This window comes from Urocitellus parryii, chromosome 1, assembly GCF_045843805.1.
Source record: "Urocitellus parryii isolate mUroPar1 chromosome 1, mUroPar1.hap1, whole genome shotgun sequence".
Classification (NCBI taxonomy): Eukaryota; Metazoa; Chordata; class Mammalia; order Rodentia; family Sciuridae; genus Urocitellus; species Urocitellus parryii.
The window spans coordinates 262,792,982-262,809,928 of NC_135531.1; the positions used below are offsets into that span (position 1 = coordinate 262,792,982).

Sequence of the window (16,947 nt, forward strand, 5' to 3'; positions counted from 1 at the left end):
GTCAGAGAAGCACCCCTGCATTGACTCACGCTGCTCTGCTTTTCATCTTTTCTAACACCCCACACTTGGTCTGCTTCTACCACGTAATTTGCTTCTTCACTATTATGCACCCTACCTCCTCTAAAATGGAAACGCCCCATGGATGGGGATCTTTCCCAAGGCAGGCCATAGATGCTAGAGCCTCCTTTCCCCAAAGAAAGCCATAAAGCCTAAAAATAATAATCTTTCTGAGCCATTCTGTCTTGGGAGGAGCCATAAAGCAATTCTCAGACCCACGTTGTTTGGTAGTAGGTCATAAGACCTCAATTTCAGAAAGGTTCCAACCCCAGAGAGCCAAGAAGAATCAGTACAGACAGGTCTCACGGGGTTTCCCCACGCAACCTATCAGTATTACCTCACACACTTCCTCTCCAATCACATTTCTACACAGCTTTTCTTGCTTCACTGAACCTAAAACTTTCATGTTCAAGTTCTTTTAGTATTATCCGTCCCATGAAGCAAATATGAAGCAGGCCTGCAGGAGAGGCCTTAAATAAAACAGATAGCTCACCATAAGACTCTGGATCTTCAATCTGAAGGCTTCTGTGTCCCATAAAAACTGATCAAGTAAATTTCCTAGGCTCTTCTCTTGTTAATCTGTCTTTTGATAGAGGGGTGTCAGCTGTGTCCCTTTATGATGGGCAAGAAGGAAATCACCCCCTTTGCTTCCCCTACTACATGAAAAAGAAATATATTCCAAACAAGTAGGAAAGGAATGGGAAAATGAATACAAAAGTCTCAAAGTAGACTAGAAATAAGAAAACCGGCAGAGAGGTCCACCATTTATTAACATGATCTAGGGACAACCACGGTCATCAATAGTCTATAGCATGGAATGCTATGGAAGTTTTGGTTTTCTAACCCGCCTGTTAGGAATAACTATGTATTACTTTCTTATCTCAAGGGATCATTATGAGTTTTGTAGATAAATACTTCTGGAAAATTGTAAAGTGCTTTACCAATATGAGTTATTTCAATGTGCTAGTGTTAAAATGCTGGGTTACAATGGCTTTTCTTAGTTCTTAATTGGAAATTGGCAGTTAGCACATAAAAAGCCCTGGAGTAATTCTCAATTAAGAGAAGGAAAATGTATCCTTCCGACCTTAGTGCATTCAGTAGACACAGAAAAGTAAGTGGGTGATAGGAAAGGTCCCTGTGAAACAACTGCTTTCTACCAAAGTCCCAGCAGCACAGCCTACAGTATGCAAAATGCCCACAGTTTACTATTTAATTGGCCAAAGGAAGGACAAAAGATATGGAACATTCGCAAAGACTAAAGGTGAACAGTGACTGCCCAAGCAATAACAAAGCATTTTTAGTAAAGTCTTAAATGAAAATACTGTCTTTTTCTATGTGCACCCCTAAGTCATGTTTCTTTATTAATAATTATATAAATTAATTGGCCAGCAATTGAGGTCTTGAAAATCCAATGACTAGATCAGGAGCCAGAATCCAGCTGTGATGTTCCCACTTCATTTATTTAAGGTCTCCCCTTCAGGCTGCTTCACATTTGTTTTATGAGATTTATAACGTTAAGAGCCTGAACATGAAAGTTTTAAAATATATTAGGAGCTTGATGTGAAAATCTGTAAACATAAATAAATAAATATGTGAAGATCTTGCAAGCGACTCCTCTGGCATTTATATTTTACTACAAAAAGATGTCTTCTTTATTTTTAGTTGTGCTAGTGCCCTCTAGCGGTCAAAATGGCACCTGCAGTCTTATTAAGTCATTTCCAGCCTTCAAAATGGAATGGCTCCCCTCTGCAAAAGAAATCAGGCTTCTAATAGCATTAGAATCATCATTATTTTTTACAATGCTATATCTAAAATAACATCGTGTTTCTTTAGGTCTGCTAGATAGAAATTTCTATAAATTTTATTTTGTATAGCAGAGTGTTATATATATGAATATATGATATATTAAAATATATATTAAAATACAGGACTTTGCTAGGTGCGGTGGCACACTCCAGTAATCCCAGTGGGGATGCTGACACAGAAGGATCACAAGTTCAAGGCCAGCCTCAGCAAGTTAGTGAGACCCTAAGCAATGCAGTAAGACCCTGCTGTAAATAAAAAATAAAAAGGGTTGGGGATGTGGCTCAGTGGTAAAGTGCCCCTGGATTCAGTCCCTAGTACCCCCCCTCCCCACCACACATACACACACACAATGAATAAATAAAACACAGGACTTCATTGGTTTTGCTACTTAAAGTTGAATAAGCTTCTACAGAGGAAAACAAATTGAAGACATATAGAATAAAATAAAGAAATAAATAATACATCATGATTTTTAAAAAGCAACTTTGTACCTTAATGGTACAAGTAGTTCTTTACCTTTCAGGGTCAAAGATTGAATTGATGATTTTATACAAACTAAGGACCTTTCTCTAAGGAAAAAAAAAAAGGGCATGTGTCTATAATTTTAGGGGTTCATGTAACACCTGCATGCCAGTTAAAGACTTGGGGTGTATCTAGCTCTTTCTTCACCCCATGCTCCACAGTTTAAAAATCCTTTCTGGTATTTTGAGTTGATCAAGTTGGAGAAGGATATATACAGTACAGAATTTTGCAAAATAAGACTATATTTTCTATGTACACATAGTAAAAAATATGTAAACCATGATGAGCACTGAATTCAGGATAGTACCTATCTCCAAGGGTAAGAGAGGGCAATGGGATTAGGGGGAAATAAAGGTGGTCTCTGTTATACCTATATCATCTTCTCAGAAACCATTTAGAAATATAAAGCATAACATTATTTTTATAAAATTTTGGGTAGGTATATGGTAGATTTTCATTTACTTTATTTTACATTCTTATCTATATGTTTGATGTACTCCCTAATTTCAATTAAAAACTAAATTATTTTAATTTAATAACATATGGTCTAATTCCATTGCCATGGAGAAGAGGATATTTTTTCACGATATCCCAGTATAAGTTTGTGTTCTGAGAAATATATTTAATTCTTCATTGTATAAAGTCCCCAGAGCTTATTTTTAAATAGAAGCTAAAATGTTAATAATTAAAAGGAAGCCATTGTTCTCTTCACAGAGTTCTTAAACAGAGAAAAAAAAAACCTTATTTTTTATAGAGTTATAATTTGATTTCTTTTTTTTTTTTTTTTTTTTTTTTTTTTTTTTTTTATTGGTCGTTCATAACATTACATAGTTCTTAATACATCATATTACACGGTTTGATTCAAGTGGATTATGAACTCCCGCTTTTACCCCGTATACAAATTGCTGTATCACATCAGTTACCCTTCCATTGATTGACATATTGCCTTTCTAGTGTCTGATGTATTCTGCTGTCTGTCCTATTGTCTACTATCCCCCCTCCCCTCCCCTCCCCTCCCCTCCCCTTTTCTCTCTCTACCCCTTCTACTGTAAATCATGTCTTCCATTTGTATTCTCTTGACTTACCCCTCCTTACCTCTTATATGACATTTTGTATAACCCTGAGGATCGCCTTCCATTTCCATGCAATTTCCCTTCTCACTCCCTTTCCCTCCCACCTCTCATCCCTGTTTAATGTACATCTTCTTCTCAAGCTCTTCGTCCCTACCCTGTCCTTGTTTACTCCCCTTATATCAAAGGAGTCATTTGGTATTTGTTTTTTAAAGATTGACTAGCTTCACTTAGCATAATCTGCTCTAATGCCATCCATTTCCCTCCAAATTCTATAATTTTGTCATTTTTTAATGCAGAGTAATACTCCATAGTGTATAAATGCCACATTTTTTTTATCCATTCATCTATTGAAGGGCATCTAGGCTGGTTCCACAGTCTTCCTATCGTGAATTGAGCTGCTATGAACATCGATGTAGCAGTGTCCCTGTAGCATGCTCTTGTTAGGGCTTTAGGGAATAGACCGAGAAGGGGAATAGCTGGGTCAAATGGTGGTTCCATTCCCAGCTTTCCGAGAAATCTCCATACTGCTTTCCAAATTGGCTGCACCAATTTGCAGTCCCACCAGCAATGAACAAGAGTGCCCTTTTCCCCGCATCCTCTCCAGCACTTATTGTTGTTTGACTTCCTAATGGCTGCCAGTCTTACTGGAGTGAGATGGTATCTTAGGGTAGTTTTGATTTGCATTTCTCTGACTGCTAGCGATGGTGAGCATTTTTTCATGTACTTGTTGATTGATTGTATGTCCTCCTCTGAGAAGTGTCTGTTCAGGTCCTTGGCCCATTTATTGATTGGGTTATTTGTTATCTTATTGTCTAATTTTTTGAGTTCTTTGTATATTCTGGTTATTAGGGCTCTATCTGAAGTGTGTGGAGTAAAGATTTGTTCCCAGGATGTAGGCTCCCTATTTATCTCTCTTATTGTTTCTTTTGCTGAGAAAAAACTTTTTAGTTTGAGTAAGTCCCATTTGTTGATTCTATTTGTTAACTCTAGCGCTATGGGTGTCCTATTGAGGAATTTGGAGCCCGATCCCACAGCGTGTAGATCATAACCAACTTTTTCTTCTATCAGATGCCGTGTCTCTGATTTAATATCAAGCTCCTTGATCCATTTTGAGTTAACTTTTGTGCACGGCGAGAGATAGGGATTCAGATTCATTTTGGTGCAAATGGATTTCCAGTTTTCCCAGCACCATTTGTTGAAGATGCTATCCTTCCTCCATTGCATGCTTTTAGCCCCTTTATCAAATATAAGATAGTTGTAGTTTTGTGGATTGGTTACTGTGTCCTCTATTCTGTACCATTGGTCCACCCGCCTGTTTTGGTACCAGTACCATGCTGTTTTTGTTACTATTGCTCTGTAGTATATCTTGAAGTCTGGTATCGCTATACCGCCTGATTCACACTTCCTGCTTAGTATTGTTTTTGCTATTCTGGGTCTTTTATTATTCCATATGAATTTCATGATTCTTTTATCTATTTCTACAAGATATGCTGTTGGGATTTTGATTGGCATTGCATTGAACTTATAGAGAACTTTTGGTAATATCGCCATTTTGATGATGTTAGTTCTGCCTATCCATGAGCAGGGTATGTTTTTCCATCTTCTAAGGTCTTCTTCTATGTCTTTCTTTAGGGTTCTGTAATTTTCATTGTATAAATCTTTCACCTCTTTTGTTAGGTTGATTCCCAAGTATTTTATTTTTTGGGGGGATATTGTGAATGGAGTAGTTGTCCTCATTTCCGTTTCAGAGGATTTGTCGCTCATATACAGGAACGCCTTTGATTTATGCGTGTTGATCTTATATCCTGCCACTTTGCTGAATTCATTTATTAGCTCTAATAGCTTCTTTGTAGACCCTTTTGGGTCTGCTAGGTATAGAATCATATCATCTGCAAATAGTGATAATTTAAGTTCTTCTTTTCCTATTTTTATGCCTTTAATTTCTTTTGACTGTCTAATTGCTCTGGCCAGTGTTTCGAGGACTATGTTGAACAGAAGTGGTGAGAGAGGGCATCCCTGTCTTGTACCAGATCTTAGAGGGAATGCCTTCAATTTTTCTCCATTCAGAATGATGCTGGCCTGTGGCTTATCATAGATTGCTTTTACAATGTTGAGGTATGATCCTGTTATCCCTAATTTTTCAAGCGTTTTGAACATAAAGGGATGCTGTACTTTGTCGAATGCTTTTTCTGCATCTATTGAGATGATCATATGGTTCTTATTTTTAAGTCTATTGATGTGGTGAATAACATTTATTGATTTCCGTATATTAAACCAGCCTTGCATCCCAGGGATGAATCCTACTTGATCATGGTGTATAATTTTTTTGATATGTATTTGAATCCGATTCGCCAGAATTTTATTGAGGATTTTTGCGTCAAGGTTCATTAGAGATATTGGTCTGTAGTTTTCCTTCTTTGATGTGTCTTTGTCTGGTTTCGGAATCAGGGTGATGTTGGCGTCGTAGAATGAATTTGGAAGTTCTCCCTCTTTTTCTATTTCCTGAAATAGCTTGAAAAGTATTGGTGTTAGTTCCTCTTTAAAGGTTTTGTAAAACTCTGCTGTATACCCATCCGGTCCTGGGCTTTTCTTAGTTGGTAGTCTTTTGATGGTTTCTTCTATTTCCTCTATTGTTATTGGTCTGTTTAGGTTGTCTATATCCTCCTGGCTCAATCTGGGCAGATCATAGGACTCAAGGAATTTATCTATGCCTTCACTATCTTCTATTTTATTGGAGTATAAGGATTCAAAGTAATTTCTGATTATCTTCTGTATTTCTGAAGTGTCTGTTGTGATATTGCCTTTTTCATCCCGTATGCTAGTAATTTGGGTTCTCTCTCTTCTTCTCTTCGTTAGCATGGCTAAGGGTCTGTCAATTTTATTTATTTTTTCAAAGAACCAGCTTTTAGTTTTGTCAATTTTTTCAATTGTTTCTTTTGTTTCAATTTCATTAATTTCAGCTCTGATTTTAATTATTTCTTGCCTTCTACTTCTTTTGCTGTTGTTTTGCTCTTCTTTTTCTAGGATTTTGAGATGAAGTATGAGATCATTTATTTGTTGGTTTTTTCTTTTTTTGAGGAATGAACTCCAAGCAATGAATTTTCCTCTTAGAACTGCTTTCAATGTGTCCCATAGATTCCGATATGTTGTGTCTGTGTTTTCATTTAACTCTAGGAATTTTTTAATTTCCTCCTTGATGTCTTCTAAAACCCATTGATCACTCAGCAACCTATTGTTCATTCTCCAGGTGATGCTTGCTTTTTCCTTTCTTCTTTTATCATTGATTTTCAGTTTCATTCCATTATGATCAGATAAGATGCATGGTATTATCTCTACCCCTTTGTATTGTCTAAGAGTTGCCCTGTGACATAGTATATGGTCTATTTTTGAGAAGGTTCCATGTGCTGCTGAGAAAAAAGTGTAGCTACTTGATGTTGGGTGGTATAGTCTATATATGTCAATTAAGTCTAGGTTGTTAATTGTGTTATTGAGTTCTATAGTTTCCTTATTTAACTTTTGTTTGGAAGATCTGTCCAGTGGTGAGAGAGGTGTGTTGAAGTCTCCCATGATTATTGTATGTTGGTCTATTAGACTCTTGAACTTGAGAAGAGTTTGCTTGATGAATACAGCTGCACCATTATTTGGGGCATATATATTTATGATTGTTATGTCTTGTTGGTGTATGGTTCCCTTGAGCAGTATGAAGTGTCCTTCTATATCCCTTTTGATTAGCTTTGGCTTGAAATCTATTTTATTAGATATGAGTATGGACACTCCTGCTTGTTTCCGCGGTCCATATGAGTGATATGATTTTTCCCAACCTTTCACCTTCAGTCTATGTATATCTTTTCCTATCAAATGCGTCTCCTGTAGACAGCATATTGTTGGGTCTTGTTTTTTGATCCATTCTACTAGCCTGTGTCTCTTAATTGGTGAGTTTAAGCCATTAACGTTTAGGGTTATTATTGAGATATGGTTTGTTCTTCTATCCATATTTGTTTATTGATGTTACTAAACCTGATTTGTTATCCTCTATGACTACTTTCCCCCCTTTACTGTCCTACCTCCCATTGTTGGTTTTCAATGTTGTTTTCCATTTCCTCTTCCTGTAATGTTTTGCCAAGGATTTTTTGAAGAGATGGTTTTCTAGCTGCGAATTCTTTTAACTTTTGTTTATTGTGGAAGGTTTTAATTTCATCTTCTAACCTGAAGCTTAATTTCGCCGGATACACTATTCTTGGTTGGAGCCCATTGTCTTTCAGTGTTTGAAATATGTTATTCCAGGATCTTCTAGCTTTCAGAGTCTGTGTTGAGAGATCAGCTGTTATCCTGATTGGTTTACCCCTAAATGTAATCTGCTTTCTTTCTCTTGCAGCTTTTAAAATTCTCTCCTTATTCTGTATGTTGGACATCTTCATTATAATGTGTCTAGGTGTGGATCTCTTATGATTTTGCACATTCGGCGTCCTGTAGGCTTCTAGGATTTGGGATTCTGTCTCAATCTTCAATTCTGGGAAGTTTTCTCGTATTATTTCACTGAATAGACTGTTTATTCCTTTGTAATGGAGCTCTGTGCCTTCCTGTATCCCAATGACTCTTAAATTTGGTCTTTTGATATTGTCCCATAATTCTTGGATGTTCTGCTCATGGTTTCTTAGCAGACTTGCTGAGCTGTCTATGTTCTTTTCCAGTTGAAATACTTTGTCTTCATTGTCTGATGTTCTCTCTTCTAAGTGATCTACTCTGCTGGTAGTATTCTCAATTGAGTTTTTAAGTTGGTTTATTGTTTCCTGCATTTCTAGAATTTCAATTTGTTTGTTTTTTATTACCTCTATCTCCCTGTGAAATTGATCTTTGACTTCCTGGATTTGTTTGTCAATGTGATCTTTCATTGTCTGATTTTGCTGTCTCATGTCTTCCTTGAGACTCCAGATCATCTGAAGCATATATATCCTGAACTCTTTATCTGATATTCCATCTGTTGCAGCTATTACCTCTTCTAAAGTTGAGTTGACCTGCATTGCTTGTGGTCCTTTCTTTCCTTGTCTTTTCATACTGCCCGCGTTTCTTTCTGCTTGGTGCAACTGTTGTGTTTTGAAATTTACCCCCTATTTATTTATGTTGCTCTTGTATACTTGAAAAGTCTCCCTTGCAGGTGCGGGCGGCGGCTGTGCCCCTACTCCAATTGGGGTGACGTGTCTATCACGCTGGTGGCTCTCTGGGCCTGTTCCGGGAGTGGAAGGCGGCTCTGCTCTGTCCCTATTCCAATTGGGGTGTCGTGACTACAATGCTGGCAGATCGCTGGGCCTCTTCCGGGCGTGGGCGGTGGGATTGGCTGGCGGGATTCCACCTAATGGCAGTCCCTAACCTCCCTGCTTGCTAATTAATGGCTTCTCTGAGGCGCCACGCCTTCTGTAGCTGCGGGGCAGGCCGCGCGAATCAGTTGGCCTGGATCTCCGGGGTCCTGCTGCTGGCTGTTTTGATGTTACAAGCTGTTGGAGAGTGGTGGTGTATTCTTCAGCTTTCCCGGATGGTGGCCACTGACTGCCTGGATGGAGTGTCCGCTGTTTTGATGTTGCACTCTGAAGGAGAGTGGCGGTGTATCCTTCAGCTTTCCCGGATGGTGGCCGCTGACTGCCTCGGTGGAGTGTCCGCTGTGGGGGATGGGACTGTACCGCTTTCTTCCCCTTCTGAGAACCCGAGCTCGGCCCAAGGGTCCGTGTGGGCTTGGCTGGTGGGATTCCACCTAATGGCCTTCCCTAACCTCCCTGCTTGCCAATTAATGGCTTCACTGAGGCGCCACGCCTTCTGTAGCCGCAGGGCAGGCCACGCGAATCAGTTGGCCTGGCTCTCCGGGCCCTGCTGCAGGCTGCTGGGATCCCTGACACTCTATCACTTTGATTTTTTCTGCTTGCCCCTCCCCCAGCGCTGGCTAGCCAGGTTTCCTTTTGGCTGCTACTGGGAGGAGGGGTTGGAGGTCAGGTGTCTCTGGTTTCCCCCTAGCCTGTATGGAGGCTCAGCTTGATACTCCCTCTCCCGGCAAGCCTAGGAGAGATTTTATGCGAATTCCCGCCGTCTGGGGGGTGAGCTGAATGACACCGACCTGTTTTGATGTCGCACTCTGAAGGAGAGTGGCGGTGTATCCTTCAGCTTTCCCGGATGGTGGCCGCTGACTGGCTCGGCGGAGTGTCCGCTGTGGGGGATGGGACTGTACCGCTTCCTTCCCCTTCTGAGAACCCGTTCTCGGCCCAAGGGTCCGTGTGGGCTTGGCTGGTGGGATTCCACCTAATGGCCTTCCCTAACCTCCCTGCTTGCCAATTAATGGCTTCACTGAGGCGCCACGCCTTCTGTAGCCGCAGGGCAGGCCACGCGAATCAGTTGGCCTGGCTCTCCGGGCCCTGCTGCAGGCTGCTGGGATCCCTGGCACTCTATCACTTTGATTTTTTCTGCTTGCCCCTCCCCCAGCGCTGGCTAGCCAGGTTTCCTTTTGGCTGCTACTGGGAGGAGGGGTTGGAGGTCAGGTGTCTCTGGTTTCCCCCTAGCCTGTATGGAGGCTCAGCTTGATACTCCCTCTCCCGGCAAGCCTAGGAGAGATTTTATGCGAATTCCCGCTGTCTGGGGGGTGAGCTGAATGACACCGACCTGTTTTGATGTCGCACTCTGAAGGAGAGTGGCGGTGTATCCTTCAGCTTTCCCGGATGGTGGCCGCTGACTGGCTCGGCGGAGTGTCCGCTGTGGGGGATGGGACTGTACCGCTTCCTTCCCCTTCTGAGAACCCGTGCTCGGCCCAAGGGTCCGTGTGGGCTTGGCTGGTGGGATTCCACCTAATGGCCTTCCCTAACCTCCCTGCTTGCCAATTAATGGCTTCACTGAGGCGCCACGCCTTCTGTAGCCGCAGGGCAGGCCACGCGAATCAGTTGGCCTGGCTCTCCGGGCCCTGCTGCAGGCTGCTGTGATCACTGGCACTCTATCACTTTGATTTTTTCTGCTTGCCCCTCCCCCAGCGCTGGCTAGCCAGGTTTCCTTTTGGCTGCTACTGGGAGGAGGGGTTGGAGGTCAGGTGTCTCTGGTTTCCCCCTAGCCTGTATGGAGGCTCAGCTTGATACTCCCTCTCCCGGCAAGCCTAGGAGAGATTTTATGCGAATTCCCGCTGTCTGGGGGGTGAGCTGAATGACACCGACCTGTTTTGATGTCGCACTCTGAAGGAGAGTGGCGGTGTATCCTTCAGCTTTCCCGGATGGTGGCCGCTGACTGGCTCGGCGGAGTGTCCGCTGTGGGGGATGGGACTGTACCGCTTCCTTCCCCTTCTGAGAACCCGTGCTCGGCCCAAGGGTCCGTGTGGGCTTGGCTGGTGGGATTCCACCTAATGGCCTTCCCTAACCTCCCTGCTTGCCAATTAATGGCTTCACTGAGGCGCCACGCCTTCTGTAGCCGCAGGGCAGGCCACGCGAATCAGTTGGCCTGGCTCTCCGGGCCCTGCTGCAGGCTGCTGGGATCCCTGGCACTCTATCACTTGATTTTTTCTGCTTGCCCCTCCCCCAGCGCTGGCTAGCCAGGTTTCCTTTTGGCTGCTACTGGGAGGAGGGGTTGGAGGTCAGGTGTCTCTGGTTTCCCCCTAGCCTGTATGGAGGCTCAGCTTGATACTCCCTCTCCCGGCAAGCCTAGGAGAGATTTTATGCGAATTCCCGCTGTCTGGGGGGTGAGCTGAATGACACCGACCTGTTTTGATGTCGCACTCTGAAGGAGAGTGGCGGTGTATCCTTCAGCTTTCCCGGATGGTGGCCGCTGACTGGCTCGGCGGAGTGTCCGCTGTGGGGGATATAATTTGATTTCTTGATAGAGAAAAAGGAAAGGGGAAAAATTCTTCTGAAACTAATGGTATATTAGAACAAAATTTATTATCGATCTATATTCATTGTACTACAAAATATAATGAAAGTTTAGATAAGGTATTATTCTCTTTGGGGATTTCATATGTAACAAAGTCAGTGTGAAGCCAACTGTGTCACTGCCTGAGAGTGGGAACCTAATAGCCGCTTAATTGATTCCTGCTTGCAGCTGTACTGCATGCAGCACAGGCTCCCGGCACTGGAAGCCGCCTCTCAGATCCAGCCCAGCACAATGCAGAGCAGCAGTCCTCCCACCACCCGCCTCCCTGAAGAGGAATGTGGGAGGAATGAGGCAGCACAGGCAGTGTGGAAGGAAGGCTGGTGGGGAACAGGAGCAGCTTCTGATTCACCCCTGCCACTGATAACCCAGGGCAGGCCTGGAGGTCAGTGTGACCAAAGCATTACCCAACTCTGGGACAATATGCATTGTCAGCCTCTGGGGTCAGATCAAGCCTCCTGTTCTCCCAGCTCTTTTCCCTAAGGAGAAGCCAGGTAAAATTCTGAGGGCCTTGTTGAGCCAGAGTGTTGGGGTCAAGGACAGAACTCCCAGTGGTGTGATAAAATTAACAGGCAAAACATTATGCTTCTCTAGCTGAATTGGGTTTCTTGGAGGTCCCATTTTTTTGTTTTTGTTTTTGTTTCCTCCTCCTCCTCCTCCTCCTCCTCCTCCTCCTCCTCCTCCTCCTCCTCCTTCTCCTTCTTCTATTTCTTCTTTTTAGGTATACATGACAGTAGGGTGTATTTTTCTATCTTTTTTAACTTGTCTCATTAAAATGACTTCCCCAGGCTGGGTACAGTGGCACATGCCTGTAATCCCAGTCATTCAAGAGGCTGAGGCAGGAAGGTCACAAGTTCAAGGTCAGCCTCAACAAATTGGCAAAGACCCTCAGCAACTTATCGAGACCCTGTCTCCAAATAAAAAATTTTTAAAACCTGAGGATATAGTTCAGGAGTAAATGCCCCTGCATCTAATCCTTAGTACCAAAACATAAACAGAAAAAAAAGAAAAAAAGAAAAGGAAGGCTTTCCCCTGTGCTGCCTTACTAGCAAGAGAGTAGCCCTCTCTCCCACTGGCAATGAACTCCGTCCTCTGTCTCATCTCATCACTTGCCACCCTCTGTTTATTTTTGTAAAGAAAAGCCTGGCCTGCAGTACAGCATTAGACCACCTCACCCTAGGTCTCGGGGAGAAGAATCCATCCTACCAATTCCAATTTTTTTTTTCCTTTCTTTTTGCCACCAGAGTGAAAAGATCTGGAGAAGATTCTCTTAGTGAGGCCTCTGGCAAAAAAAAAAAAAAAAAAAAGGAACATTTTTAGTGCTATGTATTCTAGCACAAGTCACCAGGTCTAGAAACTCCAAATGGGATTTTGGCACCAAACCCAAATAGTATGCATGAGTCTGGCTGGCCTCATCACTGTGTGTGTCTCCTGGGGGACTTTTGTAGTCATAGTTGTGACCACATGGTGGCTGTTTAAAGCCTTAATGATCTTGAGTCTTGGCCCAATATCAACTCAGAAATGACTGACATACACTCTGAAAACGGTGCAGAGTAGGAGAAGATGAAGGATTAGGGCAAAATAAAGATGGAGATGTCCTGTAGACCATCGCCATTTTCAGGCAGGAAACAATCAACACAGCTTTTCCAAACATGGTTTTCTGAAGCACCTAGATTGAATATTTGGATATTCTAAGCTGTTTTTTTGTGCCTTGCTTACATTAAAGCTACCTCTCAAAGCGAGTTCCACTAATCCTAAATGATTTTCTGTCAAACCAATCCTGACTTTAAAATTTACCTACAGATAAATTGGTGGTAAATATTGATATAATAGGTAAATATTCAGCTTTAGACTAGAGAACCAGCATATTTCACCATCAAAGTTTTAAAAAGGCAAATTACTTTAGTGTGTGTGTGTGTGTGTGTGTGTGTGTGTGTGTGTAACTATGTAGCTGGAGACGCAATTCAGGGCCTCTTACATGCATGCTAGGCAAGCATTTCATCATTCAGTTATGCCCCAGCCCTATCTTACCCCTACTGAAAAAGAATTCACTTTAGAATTTCCTTCTCATGAAGCACTCTTGACATGTGACAATTCACGTATTTCATTTCCAAAGGAAAATGAATATTCCATGGTTAATTGGAGAGTTGATCCCTAGTTAGGAATGAATGGAGTAATATGGAGGAAGATCACTCCTTTCCTTAGCTACCTGGAATTCATTGAGTACCTATAAAGCTGCCCATGGGGCTAAACATATCAAGTAGTAGACTGTGAGTAGCCAAGCAAGGACACAGAATCAGTGTAACATCATGACTCAACCTATATCAATGACCTATGGCAACCAGGATCATGCACTGAGCTTCTAGAATTGTCCTTAGGGAAATTTAAAGGTTTATAATATCAATCTTATCAGACTGTTACATTTTATTTGCAATGAAAAAAAACTAGGTTGGTGAAAAATATCTGGTCTCTGAATGCTGGCAAACTTGAATTGGAATCCTAGAGTTTCTTCTATCATTGGCTATGTGATCACCCTCAGGACCTGCTAGTTTGCTCTGAAACAAGTCTGTGTTAGTTACTGTTGCTGCTGTAATAAATTACCATAAGCTTCATAGCTAAACAACACAAATTTATTATCTGATTTTAGTTTTGGAGTTCAGAATTAAAAATCGGTCAGTCAGTTGCCAGGCATGGTGGCATATACCTGTAATCCCAGTGACTCTGGAGGCTGAGGCAGGAAGATTGCAAGTTTGAGGTCAATTTAGCAAGGCCCCAAGAAACTTAGTGATACCCCTTCTTAAAATAAAAAATAAAAAGGACTGAGGATGTAGCTCACTGGTAAAGCACCCCAAGGTTCAAACCCCAATACCAAAAAGTAAAATAATATATATATATATATATATTTTTAAAATTAGACTGTCAACAGGCTTTGTTTACTCTGGAGTTTCTGGAGGAGAATCTGTTTCCTTGCCAGGCCATTGCCCAACCACTATGACATACTGGATATTGGATAATAAAAAATTTCCTAAGATTCTTAAGGTCAAATCATCAACTCAATGAGCTTACACAAAGTGAACACAACCATATAATCAGCATCCTAATCAACACAGAGAATGTTATTTGTACCTCATGTCCCTTCCAAATACAACCACTATCCTGATTTCTTAACAGCAAACATTAGTTTCATTAGATATGGGTTTCATGGCAGCTTCCACATTTCCTTACTTTGGAAGACACAGACAAGAGATTGAAAGAATATAAAAGATAACTGAGGGCTGATAGATTTAGAATGATCTCAACATTGTCCCCTTCCTTCCCCATGAAGAGAAGCTGCGGTGAGATAGACTCGGGGCTTGAGAGTTGGCAGGGGTGGTTAACAAGTCAAAAAGAGTCAGGGTATGTACCTAAGGTGGTTGGTGTCAGGAATGGTCAGAGTACCTGGAGGTGTCAGTGTATCTAGGTCACAACCTTAGCAATTAACAAAACTCTATGTATTCCAGCTAGAGGGACCATCAATAGCAAGGAAGGCTATCTGGGAAGGAGGTGAGTATAGAGTCTCTTGCAGGCCTGTTTCTCGGAGCCAAAGTCTTTTTACCCCAGTTTGACCTGATGGGAGCTAACCCAAGTTCAAGCCATCGTGACTCCATCCTGGCCCATTCCAGTTCTCTTGATCACCCAGGACAGCCTGTAAGCAGAAGTTGGAACCACACCCTCTTCTCCCATTCCAGGGGAGCATCCAGACTCTGGTCTGGGACCCAAGTGATCTAGACAGCCAACCTCAATTCTCCCCAGTCGCTCATCTCTTCCTCAACATCTATACCAATGTGCCCCTGCCCCTTCCTAAGGGACTCATGGAGGCTATAGCTTTACTGGATAGTCCTCACACTTCCTGGCCTTTAAAAGAAAAAGAGCCGAACAATGGATGTCAAAAGAGCTGAGGGACCAGACCCAAGCCCTAAAGTCTGGCGACATGGTGCTGAAGTTTCCCACAATCCTTTAGGTTAAGAGCAGAAATTACTAGGGGGGAGGGTGGGGGGTAGGGAGAACCTAAGTGTCCGCCAAGAAGCTCCTATAAACTCCCGCATCAGAAGTGGACACAGTTGGCCCCCAGCATGGGTGAAGGGCTGCAGCAGTTCTGGGGATTTGGGGGCCAGAGAATGTGCAAGAGGGGCAGCAACAGCTTGGAAATGCCAGCTCTCCATCTCCTGAAGCACCCGCCATGTGGACTATGCCCAAAACACCAGAGTCTCGGTGCCATCCATGTCTGGGAGAAAAGACTAGGCAGCTGAACCCCATCCCTTCCCTGAAGGCTCTGAGTGTGGACTGTATCCACTCCCTGGAGTGTTAGACTCAACTGGCAAAGAGGGAAGGGGACTGGGGATGTAGCTCAGTTGGTAGAGTGCTTGCCTTGCATGCACAAGGCCCTGGGTTCAATCCCCAGCACCACCACCAAAGACAAAAGAAAAAAAAAAAAGAGTGGGGAAGAAGCCTTGACGTGAGTTTGAATAAAATGTTAAATGAATTCTAAATCCTAAAGTGACCTGAAAAATCAGAGTTTTGAATTGAAAAAAAAAAAAATTACATGAATAAGCTTAAGTTGTCTGCATTTGCCACAAGGGACTCAGTGTGACGAACAATTTTCTGTTAAACTTCACTGTTGTGACCATAACTGTCAAATGTGCTGGAGGTATCAATTATTTCATCCATGTCTGTGTCAAACAAGGATATTTTCCCTGGCTCACCTGAGGCACTCTTCCTGGGATCCCCGACATGTACCACTGGAGTGATCACATGAAACCAGACCCACTGAATTTAGGGACAGGGGTCAGGCATGACATCAGGACACTACAGGTAAGAGATGACACTACACTACAGGTAAGAGATGGCACTACTTTGATTATAGTCTGTAGGCCTCTTCAAAGGCAGATGGGGGTGAGACTAGGGAAGTCATTGCACTCCCTTATCCAATTTGCAGCCCAGGTTAAACAACAGGAGGCCAAGAGGAACAGAGGGATTCACAGCATATCTACTCCAAACCAGGTCTGTATATAGGCACAGATCCAAGAACTGCTTGATACGGTACATGGAAAGATAAACACAGGAATGGAGAGGAAGAATTTACAGTGCTTAGACAAATTTGACAATAATGGTACATCTGTTGAAACTAATAGTTAAAAAGAAGCATATTTCTGTTTTGCACTTTCATCCATTGACTTGAAAATGTCTTCATTTTCATTTTTACATCATTCTAGTATTTAAATTTTATAAAGGTATTGGTCATCAATGACAATGAACTGGGAAAAGTGCTCATCACCAAAATCAGTGTCTAATGAACTGATCCAAATGTTAAGGTCTTTAGGTCTGTTGATTAAAATCTAATAACTAGCCAGGTATAGTGGCACACACCTGTAACCTCAGCAGCTCAGGTGGCTTTGACAGAAGGATCGAAAGTTCAAGGCAAGTTCAGAGATTTTGGAAGGCCCTAAGCAACTTAGTGAGACCCTGTCTCAAAATAAAAAATAAAAAGTGCTGGGCATGTAGCAGTGGTAAATTACCCCTGGGTTAAATATACACAGGAAAAAAAAGAAAGAAAGAAAGAAAG

The 16,947-nt window shown here is 42.4% G+C and overlaps 1 non-coding gene across 1 annotated transcript; it reads left to right on the forward strand.

The window, feature by feature from the left end:
- Nucleotides 1-15,721: 15,721 nt before the first annotated feature.
- On the forward strand, nt 15,722-15,794 carry Trnaa-ugc (transfer RNA alanine (anticodon UGC)). Its single transcript has one exon. It is a non-coding gene; the product is annotated as a tRNA-Ala (tRNA).
- Nucleotides 15,795-16,947: the final 1,153 nt, after the last annotated feature.